Raw genomic sequence first — 24,077 nt, 5'->3', positions numbered from 1 at the left:
CAGGGAAAACTGCAGCCTCAAGTGATAAGGAACTTGTTCTTTTAACAAGTCCTTTAAGTTGAGAGCTTATCCCAGTCTGCGTCTGTGTTGAAATTGCTTTTTAATATGTTTTTAAACTTTTTCTTAAAAAAAATGTTTTTAAAACTTTTAAAAATGTTTTTAAAGATGTTTTGTTTTAATATATTTTAAAGTCTGTTTTTATGATTTTTAAAGTGTTTTTAGTGCTTTTGTTTGCTGCCCTGGGCTCCTACTGGGAGGAAGGCTGGGATATAAATAAAATAATAAAAATAAATAAATAAACTTCATTTTTTAAAAAAATGAGTATTAGTTTCCTACATAATAAAAACTGTGATAAACCCTGCCTAATTTCTTTAAAAATAGGGTTGGAGGGAGAGAGATTTACAACACAAACACAAGTCTGCACTTTACTCACAATCATGAAAGGGCGGGGTTGCAGCCAGAGCTTTGAAAAGTTACTTTAAACTACAACTCCCATCAGCCCCAGCCAGCATGGCCACTGGATTGGGCTGATGGGAGTTGTAGCTAGAGCATGAATCTGTTTAAAAAAAGTTGTGCAGGGGGGGGTTACGTTTTGGTGTATATCTCGGGAATTAGACCACCTAGAAACTTAATTTTTTTAAAAAAATTGAAGCGGAGAGTCCAGAGAGTAAGGGGTGGTAGCCAGAGAGCTGGAGCCCCCCCCAAAACCAGAGACTCCAGCCGAAAACACACACACCGGGGCACACACACCACACACACACACACACACACACACACAAATCATCGTCACTCACCTCCACAGCTCTTCGCCATTCTGCTGCAGCCTTCTCCTCCGTTGTTGTCTGTGCCCTGGCTTTTTCCTCCGGCGTCCATTTTTTCCTCTCAGAGTCAGATGCTAGCAGGCTCCCCCTGCCTATTCAACCTCTTCCCTCGTGCCTCCTAACACAGATCACGAGGGAACAGACAGTCTGCGCAGAGGTCCAATCAGTGTGAGGCACATGTCTTGTGTTAACCAATCACAGCCAGGAGCTGACTTCCCCTTGTTCCCGCCCCCAAGTAACGTCCAACCTAACGTGGAAACGTTAAAGTTGAAGCTGAAAAGTAGGGAAATTACTATTCGTTCCGTTACTTGCCAAATGTAATGGAATTACCCACTCGTTAATTAAAATTGTAACGAATTAAAAGTAACTCGTTAAAAATAACGAGTTACTTCCAAGCTCTGAGATTCAGCAAGGTCCAAACCCATGTTCTTTGATATATTCAAGGCTGCAAAAACAAAAAAAGTGTATACTAAGAACAATTGTAGCGATTTTATATATCAAGAATACATACAGAGGACAAACAGGGATGTGTGTCTTTTGCATACATATCGAGTACATAGACCAGCCTTTCCCAGCTAGTGGGCCACTAGATGTTGCTGGACCACAACTGCCATCAGCCTCAGCCAGCATTGCCAATGGTCAGGAAAGATGGGAATTGTGGTCCAACAACATCTGGTGGCCCACTAGTTGGGAAAGGCTGACATAGACCATTTAACTAGTTATTCAGTGTTTAGAACTCATGAATAACCAGAGATGAAAGGTCTCTTCAGGATTTACAAATTTTTGCTTTCAGAGTTATACCTCCCCTTTTGGCCCATAAATGCATAATTACATGAGGTCTCAAATACAGGGAGGAGTCAGCTGCAAATGCACATACATACACACACTCTCTAACTAACCATGATGGGCTATTTCATTTCACATGAATGTAATAACATCATGTAAGGTGTCAGATAATATACTATAATACAAGGTACAGTTCAGTTTTAAGGTCTGTTATAATGTGGCTTTTGGGATAATCTCCAGCTTCCCAGGCAGGACATTAGGCAAGTATGAAAGAACCATGTTTACTTGATATAATAGACAAGTTGAATCTCAGGGAGTTTTGCTACTATTATAACTCAGGCAACCATCTTAGAATACTTCCTGCAGATTCCAGTTGTCAGACACTACTAAGAGGCAGCTGACTATGCTTTGGCGCTAAACCCCAAATAATCAGACTTTTCTTTTTAATTTACACTTTACTATAAGGGCCTTAACTAACCTATTTCTGACTCTGCTACAAATATGGAGTCTAAGTCAGAACTGATTTGTTCAAGAGGACCAGGCCATTTTTGTATTGTAGAGGTCACTCTGAGCATCAACAGGACCACTAGACATGTTGGTAGGAAAATTGCCTAGAATTTATCTGGATCCATCAAGGGTGAGCTATCTGAATAGATCCCCTGGCCCTGCAGAGGTAAGATGGCACTGACAGCTCCAAACTGGTCTGTCCATGACAATGAAGTCAAAATACGTACTCTTATCTACAAACCACCACCATCCTGTCCAATAAAAACCATCAAACCCATAATCATTGTGGAGGCCATGAAACTCTGGACCACACCAACAAGGGGGCCTTGGCATGCATGATGAAGTCCCCCAAGACTATAAACCAGGAGACCCTCAATATCATCTCTGAGACCACCTCCATCAGTTCAGGTCTTAGACAGTAGAGTAGGTGGTACAATAATCTCTATTTTGTGAATACAAATTAAATGTAGACATTCAAAATTAGTGGATTACACCTGGATGGGAAGATGGAATCCCAATAGACTCAATGACCCCTTCTCCCCACTCCTTAAATTGTACAGTAGTGTTATGAGCATGGGGGTTGGAATGGATGATTCCTGTGGGTCACCTTTCCAGCCTCCGATTTGGAATCCTGTGCCTTGGAATGAGGAACTCTCTGCTGGTCAAATGAGTGTTTTGTTAACCAAATAGATTGGCCAGGTAAGATAATGGGCTGATCAGTTGCCCAGCAACGGAGAATGGGCTAGGAAGACCCCTTTTGTGATTGAAACTCTCCTGGAGAGGCTCTCCCCCACACCTGGCAGCTAGCAGAGTTGTGTTTATAGTTTTAGTGTGTTCTAGAGAATGGCTGGGGCTGCAGGCACGCAGAGAGGCTATCCCTCTGCATCATGGCTATAGGATGCCCCTGCACCCAGATGGAAAAGCTGAATATTGGACTGCTGATACATTGAACCTGTTGGGACAATATCAGGGTAAGCCCTCAGTTAAGTCTTGGCCTAATGGCACAACAAAACAGTTGAACCAAAGTTACAAAGCATCATGGGCCCAACTGGCAGGAAAGCGCTCTTTAAGTTTTGTTTCTTTACTGTGGGAACGTACGTGAGATGGTGCCTGCCAGGCTGCAACAATGTTCCAGACGAGATAATCATTCAGCTGTCCTTGACTGTTTTATTTTCCTGTACTCTGTGTATTCTCACCCCCTTTCATGCCATGCTGTTTTCCCTCATAATAAATGACTACAGTCTCCCCCAATGTGTCAATACCCCTTTAGAAGTGTGTAATAGAATATTCCTAAAAGATAGTTCTCAGGGCCATACGTATCTCTTTGTATATGTGTCTTTCGTTTATGGTGCCCCAAAGTGTTACTTCACCCCAACATACCATTCCTTATCTCAGGATGAGATGGACATGGGTTTTGATTTTCAAAGGGAAACTTCCCGACTTTGATATGTAGCCAGTGATATGTAGCTTAGGCCTGTTACTTTTCTCTTGTTTTAGTTACATTTTGTTTATTGACAGTACGTTTCAGAAAACTATATATTGTCATGCTGAACAATAAAGAGTTGCTCTCATCCTTGCCAGGCTGTTGTGCCCGTGTGAGTGTGAAAGCCCTTTTTGATCAAGAAGTTGTCTGTGTCATACTTGATATCTGGGTGGCTTTTAGCCAAACGAATAATTGGGATTCTATCTCAGCTTGCACTCCTGCCTGGAAGCATTGAGGTGAGCAGTGGGCATTCTTTGCCAATTGAAATTTCCTCAACAAACCCCTTCATTCTGAAGCTCAGGTTGGAATATGTGTAAATAAACAAACCATATTTCATAAAGACACCGCAGTCTCCTCTGACCTTCTTCCCAAAGGAAACCAAACCCTGGATGAGCGCAGGGACCCCGGAAATCTACCGCTTGGAGATTGGGGGAGGCGCGCAACACTGGTGTCAGGAGCAGGATTGAGTTTCCTGGGAGAAGCATTGGGAGCAAGGTGTGCCTGAGTCAAGATGGAGGGGATAAGAGCAACCCTCCTGGAACAGATGGAATTGATGTTCCAGCAGCAAGCAGAACTGATTGAGAAATATGACCAGGAGGACTGGCAGCAAAGGCAACAAGAGTGCCAAGAGGAACTGGAACAAATACAAAGAGACTGCCATCAGCACTGACAACGAATGAGGGAGATATTGGGAAGTACCTTTGAAGAGGAAAAGGAGACCCCATGTGAGGAGGAGCCTGCCAGGGGGGAAGACAGCAGGAAGCTGGAAGTGAAACCCCAAGATTTGAAGGAGGACAGGCTGGAAAATGAAGAGGAAGAGGCCTCAGAAGAAAGTGAGGCAGAGCCTGGAGAAGAGATGGTGCTGATAGATTTCTCTGCTCCCTGTGTGCCTGCTGTTAAAGTACTGCAGGAGAAAGAAAAGGCCTTGGAGCAAGGTGAACTAGAGGCTGGAGAGGAGCTGCCAGCGACTGGAGAAATGGCTGTGCAAGAAAAAGTGCTGAAGGAGAGGCCTGAGGTGGGAGTGCAAGTCCTAGAGGAGCTCCCAGCGCCTGGAGAGATGGGTGAGATAAAATCCCCAATTGACTTCACCCCATGGGTGCCCCATAATGTAGGGTGGGATGCAGCTCCTATGATGAGTGCAGTCCTTGGGCAAATTCCAGCAGTGAGAGGCACCCAGCACCCTGTGGGTTTGGGGGGCAAGGGTTACCTACCTGCGAGGGTTACCTACCTCTGTTTGGGTCCATGATTCACACAGGAGATGGCGAGGGAGGACAGAGAAGATTTCTTTCTGCCAACCTGGGTGGGCTAGGCCAGCTAATCCTTAAGAAGATGCCCCCAGATAAAGACTTGTGGCAGGACTTTGATTTGGAGTTTGGGGCAGGAGACCAAGTGGACTGGCTTAAAGACTTTTCCCCGAGCAGAGAGTGGGGAGAAAATGGCCACAGCCGCCATGTGCTGATGAAGGAACAAGTCTGTTCCTGGAGAGGAGTCCCAACCCCCTGCAGGCAGCAGCAGGGATCAGCTTGGACTGGGAACTCCATGAAGCCCCAAGACTAAGGACCATTTTGGCAACCGCATGGTCTGGGGATGGGGGCTGTGCTTATGGGACTGTGTACTGATTTGCTGTGGGAATTCTTCTGATGGCATTGCCTTTTGAAATGCTGTTGATTTGTGGTTTTTTGCATGAGTGTGGGAATATGAGTTGTGCAATGTTTTTTTTAGGAATTATGCTGATAGGTTTTTGTAATAAGATTTTAATGTTAAGATTTACTATTCTGGGACTGTTGGATTATGGGTGTATGTACGACTGTTTGAGGGAGCAAGGAAAATGTGCATGTGGTTGAGGGCATGCTTAAACATGTCAGGGACTCAATATCTCGGCCACTGCCAAGTTATGAGGACTGAGTAAACTGGTGGATGCAGAACTGTGACTGGGGGCACCAAGAAAGAAGAGGGAGCCTAAAGAGAGAGCAGTTAATTGAAGGTGTGCTGTAAGGGAATGGACTGTTTTATACTTGTGTGGAAATTTATTTATTTATTTATTTATTTATTTATTTATTTATTTATTTATTTATTTATTTATTTATTTCATTAAACTTATAGACCGCCCCATAGCTGAAGCTCTCTGGGCGGTTCACAAGACAAGAAACATCAAAAATACAATAAACGTGTAGCAATATAGACACATTAAAAGTTTAAAATGTTAAAAAATTAAAAACAATATCAGCGCATACAAACATGTTAAAAAGTCTGGGTGAAAAGTTTTAACCTGGCACCGGAAAGATAGTAACGTTGGCGCCAGGCGTATCTCCTCTGGGAGATCGTTCCACAGTTCGGGGGCCACCACAGAAAAAGCCTTTTTCCGCGTTGCCACCCTCCGAGCTTCCCTATAAGTAGGAACTTGGAGGAGGGTCTTTGATGATGAGCGTAGTGTAGGGGCAGGTTCGTAACGGGGAAGGCGTTCCAACAGGTATTGTGGTCCTGTGCCGTGTAAGGCTTTGTAGGTCAAAACCAGCACTTTGAACCGGGCCCGGAAACAAATAGGAAATGTGACTAATATGACTATGTTTTAATGATGTATATTTCAATGTCTTGCTAAACCTGTATCTGTTATTTCTTTTTAGGAAAAGTTGTTATTCTGTTGTTTGTTTGCAGGTCTGGGACAAGCCTTTTTCAGAGAAGGGTGTAGTGTTATAAGCATGGGGGTTGGGATGGATGATCCCTGTGGGTCACCTTTCCAGCCTCCGATTTGGAATCCTGTGCCTTGGAATGAGGAACTCTCTGCTGGTCAAATGAGTCTTTTGTTAACCAAATAGATTGGCCAGGTAAGATAATGGGCTGATCAGTTGCCTAGCAACGGAGAATGGACTAGGAAGACCCCTTTTGTGATTGAAACTCTCCTGGAGAGGCTCTCCCCCACACCTGGCAGCTAGCAGAGTTGTGTTTATAGTTTTAGTGTGTTCTAGAGAATGGCTGGGGCTGCAGGCGCACAGAGAGGCTATCCCTCTGCGTCATGGCTATAGGATGCCCCTGCACCCAGATGGAAAAGGTGAATATTGGAATATGTGTAAATAAATAAACTATATTTCATACAGACACCGCAGTCTCCGCTGACCTTCTTCCCAAAGGAAACCAAACCCTGGATGAGCACAGGGACCCCCGAAATCTCACCGCTTGGAGATTGGGAGAGGCGCGCAACAGTAGGCTAGTTTCTACGCACATACTTGCCCACATCCCTCTCTCCTGCATCCAGACAGGCATCCGTTGCAGCCTAGCAAAGTACAAGTGGGGGCCAATGAAGGATGTGGCCTGGCAAGAGTTCCAAGAAATATCCCTCATTCCTCTTCATCCATCCAGGCCCAGGTGAACATGCTTATTTATGATAAGCCTCCTTAGGAAAATTTGTTTTTTTGAAAGGTGGGTTAATAATAATAAATAAATAGGATAAAATCCTGAATTATTATTGCTTCTGGCATGCTACAAGACCAATAACAGCAACAACAGCTATTTAAGTTTGACTGATTATAACTGTGTATACATCTCTGAGATAAAAGCTACAGGGACCTCTTTCCAACTTTGACACAGACTGCATATAAAATTTTACCCACACTACCCATCCTGAGACATAAAATGTGTCCTATCCATATAGGAAGACAGAGGAAACCACCCTTGCCACTGGTCATGTCACAAAACTAATTGCATCTCAGCCAGTGATGGAGCACAATGAGGGCTAACTTTGATTTAATAGGGACAGTACCTTGTGGGGGGGGGTACCAGCACCTCATTTTTTTAAAACTAAAAAAGGACTGAATAGGGATTACCATGTATGGTAAGTAACATGCCTGTCCTGTTCATGTATAAAAACAGTGGTTAGGGGCATGTCTAATTTTAGTATCAAAAGGGATATGAAGCTAGGGGTACTGAAAGTCTGTTGCTGAAACCACTTTTCTCACAGCCTGGCTCCAGTACCAGGAGTGAGCTCAGCTAGACAAAACAGGGGCCATGTAATGTGGGGCGGGGAAGTTCAGTTCCCCTTACTTGCACCTCCCTTTCCATGCAAAAATGACTCTGCTTCCCTTTGTTTTTTATATGAGAGGAGCACATATGTGACTAAAAAACATGATTGTTCCTGCCACTTCCTGTTCGGTCCAGCAAGAGGTAAAGCTTTCTCTCCCTCGATTATACTGCTCGAGGCAAACTTACAAGCGGCTATAGCAGACACGGGCAGAGCTTGGAAAAGTTACTTTTTTGAACTACAACTCCCATCAGCCTCAGCCAGCATGGCCACTGGATTGGGCTGATGGGAGTTGTAGTTCAAAAAAGTAACTTTTCCAAGCTCTGGACACGGGTAACCTGTGATTCCTAGAGGTGAGAAAATCTGTCCATTTTGGTTTCTCTGTTTTTCATTTTCCCAATCTTAGTTCAGTTCTTCACATTTCTACATCAGGTGCATTTTTTAAAAAAGTCCATGAAAATTCATCAGCATTTTAATGTGAATTTCTCCAAATAACATATTTCCATGCAATTTTGCCTAATGTACAATTTTTACAAACCATCTTTCCCTAATATAATTCATTTTGTGCGTTATTCTCATTAATATATGCATTTTTATGAACACTTTACCCTAGTATACACTTTATGTTCACATTAGGTGACAGGAGAACGGCATTGCAAAATTCAGAGACGTGTGAATGTCAAAGGATGACTTTGTTTCGGATCATGCATTGTGTTGAAATGTGCACGTTAAGTAAGTTTGCCTTCAAATGGGAATAGAATCAAATTTCTCCCCCATCCCTAATGACTCCAACTCTTATCCATTTCAGCCAGCATGATTGGGATCTGTTGGCCAGAATCTGTCTGAAAGCATTCCATCAACCTAGCAGGCCGGTATCAATTTGAGTTCATTCTTTGTCCACTGCTGCTTTTACCAATCTGTCTTTTTCCCCTCGCAAAAAATACTGATATTAATATTGATATTTTGAAAGGAAATATTGTTAAATGAATGGAAATATCAATTTTATTATTAATATTAATTTAATTATTATTCTTAATATTGATATTTTAGAGGTGGATTTAAAAACCACCACCACCCTGTTTTCTAAAATGGCTGCAGAAAATCGCTACATAAAAATCCAATCTGCAGTGATAGAGAATACAGTAGGGCCCCGCTTACCGGCGCTTCGCTTCCTGGTGATCCGCTAATGCGGTGGCTTTGACTTTACTTTTTTAAAGCTGATTTTGCCCTTTTGCAGCATTTTGCGGCATTTTGGCACGACGTGCCCCATTATATCCAATGGGGTTCCGCTTTACGGTGATTTCTGCTTTACAGCGGGGGTCTGGAATAAGCGAGGCCTGCCTGTAAACAAATTAATAGAAAATTTGGCACCAGATCTGAACTGGGCAGAATGATGCATTGCATCCCTAGTCAGGGATGATGAGAGCTGTAGTCCAATATCTGGAGAGCCACAGGTTACCCATCCCTGGGCGGTAGGCTCAAACAAATGCTGTCACTCAGAATTTATCCTATGTATGTTTACACAGAAGCAAGTTCCGCTGTATTCAGTAGAAGTTATGCCCAAGTAAGTATACACAGAATTGCAGCCTTGATACAGTAGGGCCCCGCTTCCCAGCTCTTCGCTTCCCAGTGATCCGCTAATGATTTTACTTTTTTAAAGCCGATTTTGCCCTTTTGCAGCATTTTGCGGCATTTTCACGTGACATTGTATCCAATGGGGTTCCGCTTTACAGCGATTTCCACTTTACGGCAGGGGTCTGGAACGGAACCCGCCGTATAAGCGGGGGCCGCCTGTATGCCTTTTTGTCTTTAGGATAAGGCTGATCCTAGTAGCACTTTTTTCCTTTTTAGAACTCTTATATATAGTTTAAATTGCATTGAATAGTAAATTGCATGGAGGAAGCCCAATCTACAATATCTAACAGGTATCTGGTAGCTGGTCTTTGAGGAAGCTTATTACAGGCTAATTAAGCCATTTGGTGCCAAGTGTAAAAGTTCCCGGGTGGCACCAAAGCACAGTGGCACAGACAAGAAACTGCCACTCTTAAAAAAAATAAAAGCTGAGAGTTATTCAGATTTGTCTCTACCACTATTTGGAACACAAATTCCTTATAAAGTAGAGAGCAGAAGTAAAGGGAAAACATAGCAGTCCTTATTTTAACAACGCTAGAGATTAATTTTAGATGATGGAAAAGGTATGGAATGCGGAGAATCCAAAAAAGGGTAGGCTATACTGGGTTGGAGACATGTTTTTTCCTCCTTAACCAAAGACCCATCAGTGAGGTGGTAGAAGGCATCCATGTGATTTAACAGATGTCACTTTTGCCCTTGCTGATTGCTTCTTTGAAAAAAAGGGCTGTCAGGGGGCACCCCAATAACCATTATCTAAGAAACCAAGAACTTGCAAAGTATCAAGAATTATAGGGATATATATGCTGGATCAGACGAGACCTCCAGCTAGCTCAGCATTCTGTTTTTAACAATGGTCTCCCAGATGTCAAGGAAAACTCCTAAGCAGGGCATGTTGTCTGTCCTTAGCATCTGCCACTTAAACATCCTGGCAAATTCCTATCATCACAGTGTCCCTCTGTTCATCAGGCCTGTGTGAGCAATGCAGTATCCACTGCTGGCTTTTCACTGTAAACCCAGGGAGCTCTTGAAGAAAAAGCACCTATCTTTTCTGGAAACGGTTCCTGTAATAGTATTTAACATGTATATAGTGTTTTGGAATACTCACAAGTATTTAGCGTACATTCTCTCATGTTTCTGTACAAAAATCCTGTTAGGTGAGACGATATTACTATATTACAGACACAGCCGTCACCAGACATGACTGGGCCCTTGGGCACCAGCGTGCCTCAGGCGCGTGCCACCATAGCCCAACTCACCCATACAGTCAGTGCAAGCTTCAATAACCCTACCTGAACGTCCTACCTACCTCTCCTGTCCCTGTGAATGACGTGCATGCTGTGCACGCATGCCTGCCATCAACCAAGAGCTGATGCCCCCACTGTCATCTTGGTTGATGGCAGGAATGCGCACACAGTGCACATATCATTCACAGGAATGGGAGGGGCTTATTGAATCCTGCACTGACTGTATTGGGGGGGGTGCTTGGGAGTTACCTGTCAACAATCCATGGCAGGGTCAGCAGCTGACCCTGCTGCAGGTCGCAGAATAGAAGCACTACCCTCCCATCCTAAGGAGGGGTCCTTCAGGGCCCTCTGGGCTGCAGGAGCCCTCGGCCAGGGCCTGACCTGGCTGCCCTCTGGTGCCAGACCTAATTACAGTTATGAGGACTGAGGAACAGAGTAGCTTGTCTAAACTGAGATGCAGGCTGGACGGAGGCTGACTGATGTAAGGTTAATACACTTAGACCAGATTCATGTTGTTGTTTGTTATGTGCCTTCAAGTCGACTACGACTGATGGCGACCCTATGAATCAGTGACCTCCAAGAGCATCTGTCGTGAACCACCCTGTTCAGATCTTGTAAGTTCAGGTCTGTGGCTTCCTTTATGGAATCAATCCAGCTCTTGTTTGGCCTTCCTCTTTTTCTACTCCCTGCTGTTTTCCCCAGCATTATGGTCTTTTCTAGTGAATCATGTCTTCTCATTATGTGTCCAAAGTAGGATAACCTCAATTTCATCATTTTAGCTTTTAGTGACAGTTCTGGGTTAATTTGTTCTAACACCCAATTATTTGTCTTTTTCGCAGTCCATGGTATGCGCAAAGCTCTCCTCCAACACCACATTTCAAATGAGTTGATTTTTCTCTTATCTGCTTTTTTCACTGTCCAACTTTCACATCCATTCATAGAGATTGGGAATACCATGATCTGAATGATCCTACCTTTAGTGTTCAGTGATACATATTTGCATTTGAGGACCTTTTCTAGTTCTCTCATAGCTGCCCTCCCCAGTCCTAGCCTTCTTCTGATTTCTTGACTATTGTCTCCATTTTGGTTAAAGACTGTGCCAAGGTATTGGTAAGCCTTGATAAGTTCAATGTCCTCATTGTCAACTTTAAAGTTACATAAATCTTCTGTTGCCATTACTTTAGTCTTCTTGACGTTCAGCTGTAGTCCTGCTTTTGTGCTTTCCTCTTTAACTTTCATCAGCATTCGTTTCAAATCATTACTGGTTTCTGCTAGTAGTATGGTATCGTCTGCATATCTTAAATTATTTATGTTTCTCCCTCCAGTTTTCACACCTCCTTCATCCTGGTCCAATCTTTTCCGTATGAAATGTTCTGTGTACAGATTAAACAAATAGGGTGATAAAATACACCCCTGTCTCACACCCTTTCCTATTGGGAACCAATCAGTTTCTCCATATTCTGTCCTTCCGGTACCCTCTTGTCCAGAGTATAGGTTGCGCATCAGGACAATCAGATGCTGTGGCACCCCCATTTCTTTTAAAGGATTCCACTTTAAACAGTCATGGCTTCTCCCAAAGAATTGAGAAGGGTGCTGAGAGTTTTTAGGATACTCCTATTCCCCTCATAGAGCTACAGTTCTCAGTGTTCTCTGGAAAGAGGGACTGACTGTTAAACTACTCTGACAGTTGTAGCTCTGTGAGGGGAATATTGGGTGTCTCAGTACTCTTCACAAACTACCCTTCCCTGGATTCTTTGTGTGAAGCCATGACAATTTAAAGTGGATTAATAGAGGAATAAATGCCTGGTGTGAATGTGGCCTTAGCTTCTCCATTCCACCAGGTCATTTACTCCTAGTTGGGTACCTAATGCCCGCTGACACTCTAGTACAGCCTTTCCCAACCAGTGTGCCTCCTGATGTTGTTGGACCACAACTCCCATCAGCCTCAGCCAGCATTGCCAATGGTCAGGAAGATGGGAGTTGTGGTCCAACAGCATCTGGAGGCACACTGGTTGGGAAACACTGCTGTAGTAATTGTGGCAACACAATGTGGAGGCTTTGACCACTCATCTCTGCAGGATGGTGTAGGTGACCTCATCCCAGTTATTAATTATGAGAGCATACTGTTATTCACCCAGTTTTCTGATGGAATACACACACACCCCTATCCATTCGTTTCACTGTCTTCCTCACTCATTCACCTGCTTGGCACTGGTACAAGCTACACACCTATTTCATAATCTCATTGCAGAAGAACTTGCTGGAGATACAATGAATGAGTCAATGGTTCTTTATTTAAATTCACTCCCCTTCCCAGTGAGGGCCAATGACAGACAGCCGCCTGATATGGCCTCACCTGTGCCTGGCCAACCATTGCGGCAGCTTAACGATCAGTCACTGTACACATTTTACGCATTTCTTTCAGTTTGTATGAACAGTTTCTGTGCTCAGATAACAAGCTCCGCACCCTATCCTTTGTTAACCCCCTGCTGATGGGGCCTGGGGCAGGGCAACTCTTTACTTGTTAGTTCCTCTGCTTCTTCCATTGGGTTCTTGGTGTTTATGGAATTCTTTGCTTCCTCCGGGTTATCTCCAAGCATGGCACTCCTTTGATTATAAAAAGGACACAGACCAGACGCCACTCTGGGAATCTGTCAAAATGACAGGAAATGCTACACGTTTTGGCTTGCTGCGCTTCCATCCACTCATCTCTGCAGGATGGTGTAGGTGACATCATCCCAGTTATTAATTATGAGAGCTGCACAAATAGTCAGGTTTTATTTGGAAGGCTGTTCTCGGGGTGAATCTATCACCTATCAGAATAAACGACACAGTGAAAAATTAGGGGGGTTGATAGGGTTGGTGAGGGTCTCTACACAAAAAACAGCAGGGAGTCCAAACACTTCTAGCCTGTCCAAACATTGTGGGCTGCACATGCACATTTCCTTCAAGTTGTCAAAGGATATTTCTGGCAGCAGCACAGGCACTAGCCCTGCAGCTTCAGAGGACTGAATTGTTTGGACTTTCCTTATTTAGTTAGTTAGAAGGCTTATATCCTGCTTTATAGCCCTGAGAGGCTCTCGAAGCATCTTACCAAAGATTCTCACAATAAAAAGATTATTTTTATAATCTGCTTTCATCGTTGATGCCAACATTTCATGTCCACCTACTAGGCAGCAAAGCACTCTATTAGAAGCTTATATTGGGGAAGAAAAAACAAATGGCTAAGCTGTCATTTCAGGCAGGCATTTATTAGGGATTTTGAGCTTCTTGATATATACATGAAATACGTTCTGTGTTGGGATAATCTTGGCAGGGATGTTCCATAGAAAACCAAAGAAAGAGGCAATATTATATTCTGGAATACACAACTGTCTCTCACAACTTTTGAATCAACTTTTTTGGGGGGGAGTCATGTGTCAAAATGGTCCTTTGTTGCCCCTTATACCTGGATTTCCGCCAGAACATTTGCATGGTGTCATCTCCTTCTCTTCCTTCAAATCTCTTTGCAATCCCTTAGCCATCCCCAACTAAAAAGAAAGCCTCGTATGTGGACTGCATTTGCCCATGTTTACCTGCCATTTTTAGTTGATAGTTTTACTTGTCCATTTTTCTTACAATGATGGAGTTTGGGTATATCAGTTTTATTCGTCGATATCCTACATAAACGCTAGAATTTTAGTAGGATAATTTGATTAAGGTGTATATCTGGTTTTTATTGTTTTATATATTCCAATTGCAATGGCTTGTGGCTACTGCAAATAAAAGATATGAAATACCCTTTCTTCTACTGCTGCTTCCCACCCCTCCTTATGTTGGCTCCTGCAGCAAGATTTAAGCTTCTAAGAGTTGAAGACTTCTCTCTTCGTTGCTCATGCTGTTCCAAGTACCATGTAAATTGATGAGCCTCAGTTCTGACTGTATTAAGGTAGATGCTGAAGACATACCTCTTTACCCTGGCCTATGACATCTTTGTGTGTGTGTGTGTGTAAATTAGGACTCAGCCTGTTCTTCTGATTGTAAATTGTTTTAACTGATTTTAAACATTGCTATAACCTGCCCTCGGATCTCATGACGAAGAATGGGTAAGAAATCTTATAAATAATAATAATGTTGATGGTTGTAAACCACCCTCATTGGGAAGGGGAGCGGCCTTACGAGGGCCAAAAGGTAATTTACAACTATTATTATAAATAAATGTATATATTGATAGTAGCAGTAGCAACAGCAGCAATGGCTGCTTAGGGTCTTGATTGTCCCTGAGCATAGAGCCAAAGAAGATTCAGGTAGTAATTGTACTCCAAATAGTGACATAGTAGGGGCAAAGTTTGTTATAGGGATTAATAAGAGTGTTGTCTTATTAATCAATAAGCTGTATCATATGCTAATAGCAACTCACAGTCAATTATTAGACAGTTAAACAGCCTAACAATAGAGGATTCAGATGACACTGTGCTAAATATTTCCTTAATTAGTACTTAAACAAAAAAGCATCTTAGTGCAAATGAAATGGGATACACCCCCCAAAAAAATCTACACCCCCTGAAGTGTGAAATGCCAATTGTAATTCCAGTCCTACATGTCATGCCCTCTCAGTCCTTCAAGTGGAAGCCAGCACACTGCAGTTTTTAAAGCTGAAGTTTAAATGCTGCTAGCAAATATTTTTATCTTACCTCAAGGTCAGTTTTGAGTGCACTTAAACAGCACTGTCTGAAGCGTGATGTGATAAGGAGGTGTGAAGTTTACATATGGAAAGTTCATAGGGCTAATGCCACCTCACTAGTTTTTACTTAGCTCAGTCTTTGATCACACAATATCTCTCACCAGCTATGATAAATGTAATTAATCTGGGACTTCAGAGCTTACCATGTGGATTTAAAGTCAGAAGGCAGACACATCAGCTAGACTTTGTTATAAAATTCCCTGCCAAAAAAAAAATTACAACGTATGTATCTCTGATGTGTGTGTCTGTGACTGGTGTGTGTGTGTGAAAAAAGATACAAGAAAGAGAGGGGTGCCTACTCCAACTCAGGACTTAATTCATGTGCAAAATGTATCTTACCCATCTTCAGGCAAGTTTCTCCAGGTGTACAAGTTTATACATGTAGCTGAGTGCTGAATTTGGCTTTGAAGAAGGTCTGAGGGGTCAATCTAAGTAGACCAATCTTTGTTGCAACCTGGCAAGCATGGGGGGGAGGGTTGATTTGGACTCCAAACCAGCCTTAGTTCTACCTCTGACCTGTAACATTAACTACTAACTATATTGCAGGGCTGTCATAGGCTATGCTGTCCACAGCCCCCAACCTGCCAAAGGATTATAACAGTGAACAACATTGCAGGGTTGTTGCATACTACTCTCTCAGCCCAACTTGCAACACGAGGAAAACAATGCTGGCTATCATTGCTGTTTCAGCCCAACCCCCCCCCTCTTACAATAGGGATCTAACAGGTCTGGACAACATTGCAGGGTTGTCATAAACTGCTCAGAGCCTGACAACTGATTTGCAATGTTCAGTGTGAAATATACACTACATGGCTGTGCAGTGTATAAATCATCATCTCCCAAATGCACCCTCTTCCAACCCACAATATGGGAACAATGAACTCCACTTGCTTTGGAATTTGTATTGGGTGGTCCATTTTTAAATGTTTCACATTAAAGAGTTGGAAGGAACATAAATATTTGCTGCTCCTTTGGGGGGGTTGGGAATGGGGAGGGTGGACACACTAATGCCATTAAAATCTTTCTCAGTTGATTTCTGCTGGGCACATTCATATCCATCCCTGGGGATAGTTAAACATATCTTCCCAGTGTGAGCCAGGAAATGCCCTATCTAGGTAATTAAACAGTTCTCTCTTACCTTTTATATGTCTGTTCCTCCATCCTACATGTCCCCAACATCATCATGGACCACAACTAATGACTCCTCCCCAGCACTATCTATCAAGCTGTCTAGATGACATGTGACATTCACAATTTTCATGCCAGGCAGGCATCACCATACAGACTGCACACCCACCACTCACTGAGCTATCTATGCCTCTAATGATCAGATCATCCACTACCAGGGCATCCTCCACCCCCTAGGAGGAGTATCATTGGTACAAGCAGGCAACTGTTCATCCAACAAAGAATGGGTCCCTTCTATGGGGTCATTTCTACTTACTCTAACACCCTCCTTCCCTAACACCCTTCTTCTCCAAGTAAAGACCACACTCTTACTTTGGGGTGTTCCTAATTACTTCCAAACTGAAAGGTATTCAACTACACAAATTTGGGGAAATATTCGAGGAAATATTTCATAGATAAACTATTATTTATTTACTTATTTACTATCCCACCCTTCCTCCCAGAATAAATAGTAAAAGTATTAATTAAAATGCCATTATTTTGTTGCATGACTAATTGCATTCAATTAGAGGTTGATCAAGACTATAATGTGGAAATGAGGCCCATTCAAAACAATTATGCTTCTCTCTAAGATTGTAACGCACTTAGGATGTCATGTAAGTCATGAAGTTCTGGTACAGCAAGGTTCCTGCCTAGGCTGTCCACAATTGCAGTTCCCAGCACTAGCCTTACTGTATTATAATAATTTTCCTTCCAGCTCCACATAAATAAACCGACGTTAAATGTTTTATAGCAACTCTCAACTCTCCTGTTTCCATAGAAGCATCTAAGCTAGTTTAAACACTGCAACAAACTCGTTGATTGGCTCGTTACAATCACCTCACATTCCGTCTTCTAATTGTGGCAGTGTAAAGAAACTGCCGATGTCGCAAGATGTCTTTGCGTCTTGGCAATTTGTATGAGTTTCTAGGTAGAACTCCACATTACAAAGTATGTTTGATGTGTAAAACTAATATGGGGTGGGACGGCTTTGCACCGGAGAATCAGAGGGAGGAATTCTTCCCTACAGGCCACATTCACACCATACATTTAAACCACTATTATTCCACTTTAAACAGTCATGGCTTCCCCCAAAGAATCCCTGGAAATGTAGTTTGTGAAGGGTGCCAAGAGACATCAGGAGACTCCTACTCTGCTCACAGAGCTACAAATGCAGAGTGGTTTAACAGTCAGTCCCTCTTCCCAGGGCACTCTAATTATTGTAGCTCTGTGAGGGGAACAGCGGTCTCCTAACACCTGTCAGCGCCCTTCAATAATTGATGCACAAGAGTAGATGAGCATATAACATATAATGAATTTGTGGAATTATCTGTCATAAAAATGTGGGAGTGGCCACCTTAGGGGTTTTTTTTTCAATTAAGTGAATGGGCTGATTTAGGGAGGAGAAGTCTATCAACACCTACTAGTCAGTATAGCTACATAGAATATGAATGTACAAACATTATATGTGTGATATATAACCAAGTTATACTCAGAGTAAACCCACTGATTTCAATGAGTCTACTTAAGGTGTTGGACTACAACCTGGGAGACCAGGGTTCAAATCCCCACACAGCCATGAAGCTCACTGGGTGGCCTTGGGCCAGTCACTGCCTCTCAGCCTCAGAGGAAGGCAATGGTAAAACCCCCTCTGAATACCGCTTACCATGAAAACCCTGTTCATAGGGTTGCCATAAGTCGGAATCAACTTGAAGGCAGTCCATTTCCATTTACCCTGAATATAACTAACATTGAATCATAGTCTTTATCTCTAAGGACCAAATGCTGGGGGGAAATCATGGGATTGGCATTACCTTTATGCTGCAAGGCAATTATTTATGGGTGTTTAGCAATTCAAAAAACAGGTGGAAGAGATCAGTTTGACAAACTTGTCCACTATTTGTTCTTTTTCCTTCCCCTGCATTTTGATATATGTTCCTTTTACGACTCCAATCTTAGCAATGCAAATTAAAATATTTTGTGTAGCATGCATTTATTCTCTGGCATTGCTACAGAAAATGCATCAACTCTGTTAACATGATGTCACTATGCTTTGAATTATTGTCCAGAAAAGCTTATACCACTCCTTACCAGCTTATGGTCTGATCACTTAATGATGCTATTTTTAATTACTTTATGCAATGCTCTTTAGATGTGTCTTGGCATGATAAAGATGAATAAAGAATTTGTGGAAAGAACATTTGCTGGGATTTAGAAATAGTGTTCTGATAACATTACATTTTAAATCTCCAGTGATATAGACTCTTCCTTGTGAATTAGACCTGCTGAATGCGATGAGATTTATTGCTGAGAAAACACAAATAGGATTGCACTGTAAGTTTCTAATCCTCATGGCTTGCAGGTAAAAACACCAAAACATTTAAAAACATAAAAAGTTCAGGCAGCAGTCAACAAATCTCTACCCAATGCGAAGTTAGCACACTACCTTGATCCAGAGCTCTGTGCATACTGTATGTACATTTTGTGTGGTACATCAGCACTTGTGAGTTACCACATTCACTTAAACAAAAGGGGCAGCACTTGCCAAGCTATTTTTGTGTGCACAACACCATATATTAGAGCCACCTGCTTTAGGCTAGTTCATTGACTGTAATAGTAAAAACCTTCCACCACAATGGTTGATAGTGTGAAAATTGATGTGACACTGTTCTGCTTTGCTTGGTCTGTAAGAAAAGTATGCATGCCATGATGGTGGAATTCATGTCTGTCACAGACTGACTGACAATTTGCTTGCATGGTGACTTCTGTGCATCATGTTGTTGTTGTTTTTAATTTTTTAAATTGCATGTTATAATTATAACAAAACATATATCTCAAATATAAAATCACCTACAAATCAACAACAATCTGAGCCTAAGTAGGTTTAAAAAATAAATAAACCCTGAAAATACACAAAATCAATGAAAGAGAAACTATTGTGGCCTGTCAATATTGTCAGAACTAGGACCATTATACTAAAATTTGTTATTTTTTTTCTCTTTCCATGGAACCGTAAGGCAAAGAAATGCATCAGGCGGAGGCTGACCACATTCCTCCATGTTTGTAAAACAATAACATCATGCCATGCTGCCAAAACCAAATCATTTCTACAATGGCCCTGCATCACCTTAAACTTATACAGTATTTCAATTTCTCAAGTAATGCTAAGTACAGATGTTTTGGTACCAGGAATCTATAGTTACTCCACAGAAGTCACACTAGGCCCATGCCACCACCACTGTGGCTACTGATAACAAATAGCTGATGAGCTCCTTATTTTTCAGATCTCTAACCTGCCCTAGAAATAAATGTAAAAGAGCCAGTTGCATAGACGGTTGCATAGACTGCAACAAATTTGATTGAAAACATGATTCCAAAACCGGCGAAGTGTTGTGGCATCCCTACTACATATGTAGATACGTTCCAATAACCTCTCCAACACAGTGGAGAGGATCTAACACTAACATGAGATGGCTTCTATGAAGTAAAAGCCAATTTATGAATGATCTTTAATTTAATCACGATTCCTTAATCAGAGTTGAGATGGATTTGAAAGCAGCTTTCTCCCAAGGTAAGATCTCTTGTCTATAATCTATTTCCACTTCAAGACTGCTAGGTGGGAGAGGATAAATTCCAGGCTATTCCAGGACCTATTAAGATGCTGTGCCCCGAGAGACTAATGGATCCAGTTGGTTACATGGCCGGCTCTTCTGTTGAAGCCCTCAATACAGAAATGACCCAGGCAGTTAACATGATTGCACCTGAGTGTCATCTTCCAACTGGCAGAGTTCAGAAAGCTTTGTGGTATACCCCAGAGCTAAGAATAATGAAGCAAGAAGAGAGATGGCTTGAGTATAGGTGGACAAAAATTCTAGTGAATGTAATCAAACATTGGAACATGCCCACATTCGAGCCTATTCAGTGGCAGTGAAGCAGTGAAGAAAACTTACTTCTCTGCATCCATTGTGTCCTCAGCTTGCCACCCAGCAGAGTTGTTTAGAGTGGTCAAGGGCTGGCCCTAGGGAGGTGGCAGACCATTCCAAAGACTACTGTGACATGTTTGCTAAGCATTTTGAGGATAAAATTGCTTCCCTCCACTGGGATTTGGACTCCATTGTTGCTTATGATTATCCTGGCAAGGTTTCTGGAGCGTTTTCTTTTCCAGTGTCATTGGATGAGTTTCAGTTGCTGCAGCCTGAAGATGTAGATAAGGTACTTGGCCAGGTTCATGCAACCACTTGTGTCTTTGACCCTTCCCTCTCATGGCTTATGAAATCTGGAAGGCAGGGGACAGCTGGATGGGCCAGGAAGTTAATTAATGCTTCTCTTCAAGAAGTAGTGGTCTCAGGCTGCCTGAAGGAGGTGGTAATAAGGTTATTTCAGAAGAATCCTTCTCTGGGCCCAGAATATCTTAATAATTTTAGACCTGTAGCAAAGGTCTCCTTTCTGGGGAACTTTCTTAAAAGGATGGTTGCTAATCGGATCCAAGTACTTTTGCAGGAGATAGATTTTCTAGATCCACTTCAATCACGATTCAGGCCTGGTTTTGGTATGGAAACTGCCTTCCTGTACAAAGACCTGTGTCAGGACAGAGATGGGGGAGTGTGATTCTGTTGATCCTCCTTGATCTCTCAGCAGCTTTCAGTACCATCAAACCATGGTATCCTTCTGAGGTAATGGTCTGAATTGGGCAGTACACTCTGGTGATTTGATTCCTACTTGGGTGGCCAGCTCCAGAAGGTGGTTCTTGGGGAGCACTGCTCAGCTCTGTGGGTTTTCTAGTATGGGGTCCTGCAGGGATCATTTCTGTTCCCCCTGCTGTTTAACATTTACATGAAACTGCTAAGTGGGATCATACAGAATTTTTGGTGTGTGTTATCATCAGTACAGCTCTATGTCTCCTTTTCATCTTCTGCTGATGAGGCAGTGGATATGTTGAATCAGGGCTTGGTTGTGATAATGAACTGGATAAGGGCCAATAAACTGAAGCTTAAGCTGGTGGTGGGTTGTTCCTCTGACTGGTTGAGTGGTGTGCAGCATGCTGTAGATGGGGTCACACTCCTGTTAAAGGAACAGGTGCATACTTGGGGGTTCCACTGGACCCATTGCTGTCACTTGAGGCACAAGTGGCCTCCATGGCATGAAGTGCCTTCCATCGTCGTAGGCTGATGTCCCAGCTATGACCATATCTGGACAAGGATAGCCTGGCTACAGTAATCTATGATCTGATAACCTCAAAGTTGGATTTGAGGTTTGGAAGCTTCAGTTAGTGCAGAATGCAGCTGCTCAACTGTTGATGGGATCAAGGCAAGCAGATAATAAACACCAATTCAGTTCCAATTACATTGGCTGCCTGTACACCTCCAAGTCCAATTCAAAATATTGGTTTTGAACTATAAGACACTTTACGGCTCAGGACCCCGATATCTGTTGGAATGCCTCTCCTGATAGGAACCTACCTGGACTCTTAGATCTTCTTGAGGCCCTTTTTTTCTCTGAGGGAGGCTCAGAGGGTGGTGACAAGGGAAAGTGCCTTTTCAGGTGTGGCTCCCCATCTGTGGAACAGACTCCCCAGTGAGGTCTACCTAGCACCTTCATCAACATCTTTTCAGTGCCATTGAAAGACTTACCTTTTCCCCCAGGCATCTGACAGACTGAGATGATGTAGTTAACATTAGCATGCTGCCAAAGCTTCCTATGGCCATATGGGAGTTGTATTCGTCTTTTGTTTTGTTCTTATGGGATGATTGTTTAAAAAACAATGTTGTAAGTCACTTGGAGACCTCCACTGAACAAGTGACCAACAAACAATAACAACAATAATAATACATTGCTTAGTAAACATTTTTGTAACAGGAAGAAATGTGCTTTCATCAATTTTATTAAAGACTAAAAATTACAACAATGTTGCTCCACTATATAAAATTGGTACAATAGAGAACTTATGAGAAAGCAACTGAATCAATATTCTCATTATAGTGAATTGTGATGGAAGCAGCAGCATCATATCATCAGCAAAAAATATGCCAAGAATATAAATGTAGTAATCTGGAAATGCTAGGTGACGCCAAGAGATGCTGTGTTCGGATTGTGGCAGAAGATTTTTGGCGAAGAGGCTGCACTTTTGAGTGGAAGTGTAGCTCCTGCCCAAAGCAAAGTCACCCCTACAAAAATAAATCACAGCACTTACTAAAAAGAGTAACAGGGATTGTTCTAAAGTTCATCCCCTTTAAAGAGCCTGTTGCTACTTCAGTTATGGCTTCCATTCTGTCAGGCTGCAGTAGAGAGAGAGAGAGATAGGGTTACCGTCATTTTGTCATTTCAAAAAAAGTTCATTTGGCTTCGATAAGTGAAAAGTAAGCGTATGCTGTTGCACCATCTCAAAAAGAGTACATGTACTCTTAAAAGAGTATGGTTGGTAACCCTAGAGAGACATGAGAAGCAGAACCACTCCATTAGCTCTGTTAAGCCACCAGCTCCTTTGGGGTCCTTTACTCCCTGCACTGCTTCTATCCCAGCTGGTCCTTGTTAGGGATAGATGGATCTGTCAGTTTCAGTTCTTTCAACTGCTCATTTTTCCAGTCTTAAATTTAGTTCTCCACATTTCTGCAGAAACTTGCAATTAATTTTTTTTCATGAAAATTGATCAGAATTCTAGCGTGAATTTTTCCTAGCACTCAGAGTTTTATACGCAGTTTTGACAAATGTATACAATTTCCCCTAAAACACTGCATTTTTGCATGTTATTTTCACAATTATATTCATTTTTATGCACTTCTCCTTAATATATGCATTTTGTAAAGAGTTTTGATTGGAGAACTGTATTGCAAAATTCAGAGAATTGCAAGTTCCAAAGGATGGCTGTGTTTTGATTCTTGTATTGTTTCAGAAAGTGCAAATTGCCTTTAAATTTGAACTGAATCAAATTTCTCCCCCATCCTGGATCCTCGTAAGAAATTTGTAACATTAAGAACTGATGCCTAGGTTTGTTTTTCCTTTCTCCTCATTCCTTTTGTGATGTCTTTTAGACTGAAGATTGAAGTCACAGACAGTCTTGGGTTTTGATTTTTTAATCAATTTATAAGCTGTTCTGGAAGACTCTACACTGGAAAAGTAACATAAAAATGCTATAAATACCTAAATAAAATGTATGCTCTGTTCATGTTTGTGCATGAAAAATCATCAACATAAGGAGCATCTTTTTGCAGGACATCAAATCTTTCATGAAAAGGCTCCCTGCTACCCACACACCTGGTTTTGGCTCATTGCTAATAAGAACACTGTTTATATTTCTAACTCTTAATGTTGACAGTGGGTTAAATTCTCTGTGAGGATGGCAGATAATATATTTTGTACACAATGAATTGACAGCAGCAAAAAATGTGTAGGGCACATCTTTAGCAAGGTCCTAGTGTGTATTCTTCTTGAGAAAATTATGACACTAGCCAAATTAAGAGAACTCTATTAATTTTCTTTAGTATTATGTTTGAAATGCATAACTTTTCCATATAAACATCCCTGGTGGTTTTCCCATATGTAAAGAAACAACAAAACCACCAACTTGGTGCAATAACATTTTGCTCCTTAAAAATAGCCCTCCTTGGAGTCCTGTCATATCCTATTGCAACTTCACAAAGACCCCCTTGTGTACTGAGGAGACTGTACTTGTTATAGAGCACTTCTTGTTCCTTTTTGTCCA

General features: G+C 42.1%; 1 protein-coding gene across 3 annotated transcripts in view; it reads right to left on the bottom strand.

Moving 5' to 3' along the window:
• Positions 1 to 24,077, bottom strand: part of CD38 (CD38 molecule) — a 105,982-nt gene that overhangs the window by 26,011 nt on the left and 55,894 nt on the right. The window contains exons 7-8 of one of the 3 annotated variants that reach the window (XR_009757980.1): positions 8,771 to 8,953; positions 6,809 to 6,868 (exon numbers count right to left, since the gene is read on the bottom strand). The gene's annotated coding sequence lies outside the window, so the exon portion shown is untranslated. Of the gene's footprint in view, positions 1 to 6,808; positions 6,869 to 6,959; positions 6,989 to 8,770; positions 8,954 to 24,077 lie in introns of those variants that run through there. The other 2 variants (XR_009757981.1, XR_009757979.1) reach the window with 2 other exon arrangements.

This window comes from Rhineura floridana, chromosome 9 (assembly GCF_030035675.1).
Source record: "Rhineura floridana isolate rRhiFlo1 chromosome 9, rRhiFlo1.hap2, whole genome shotgun sequence".
NCBI classification, from domain to species: Eukaryota; Metazoa; Chordata; class Lepidosauria; order Squamata; family Rhineuridae; genus Rhineura; species Rhineura floridana.
The sequence above is the reverse complement of the archived record's forward strand: the minus strand, read 5'-3'. Positions and strand labels throughout refer to the sequence as shown.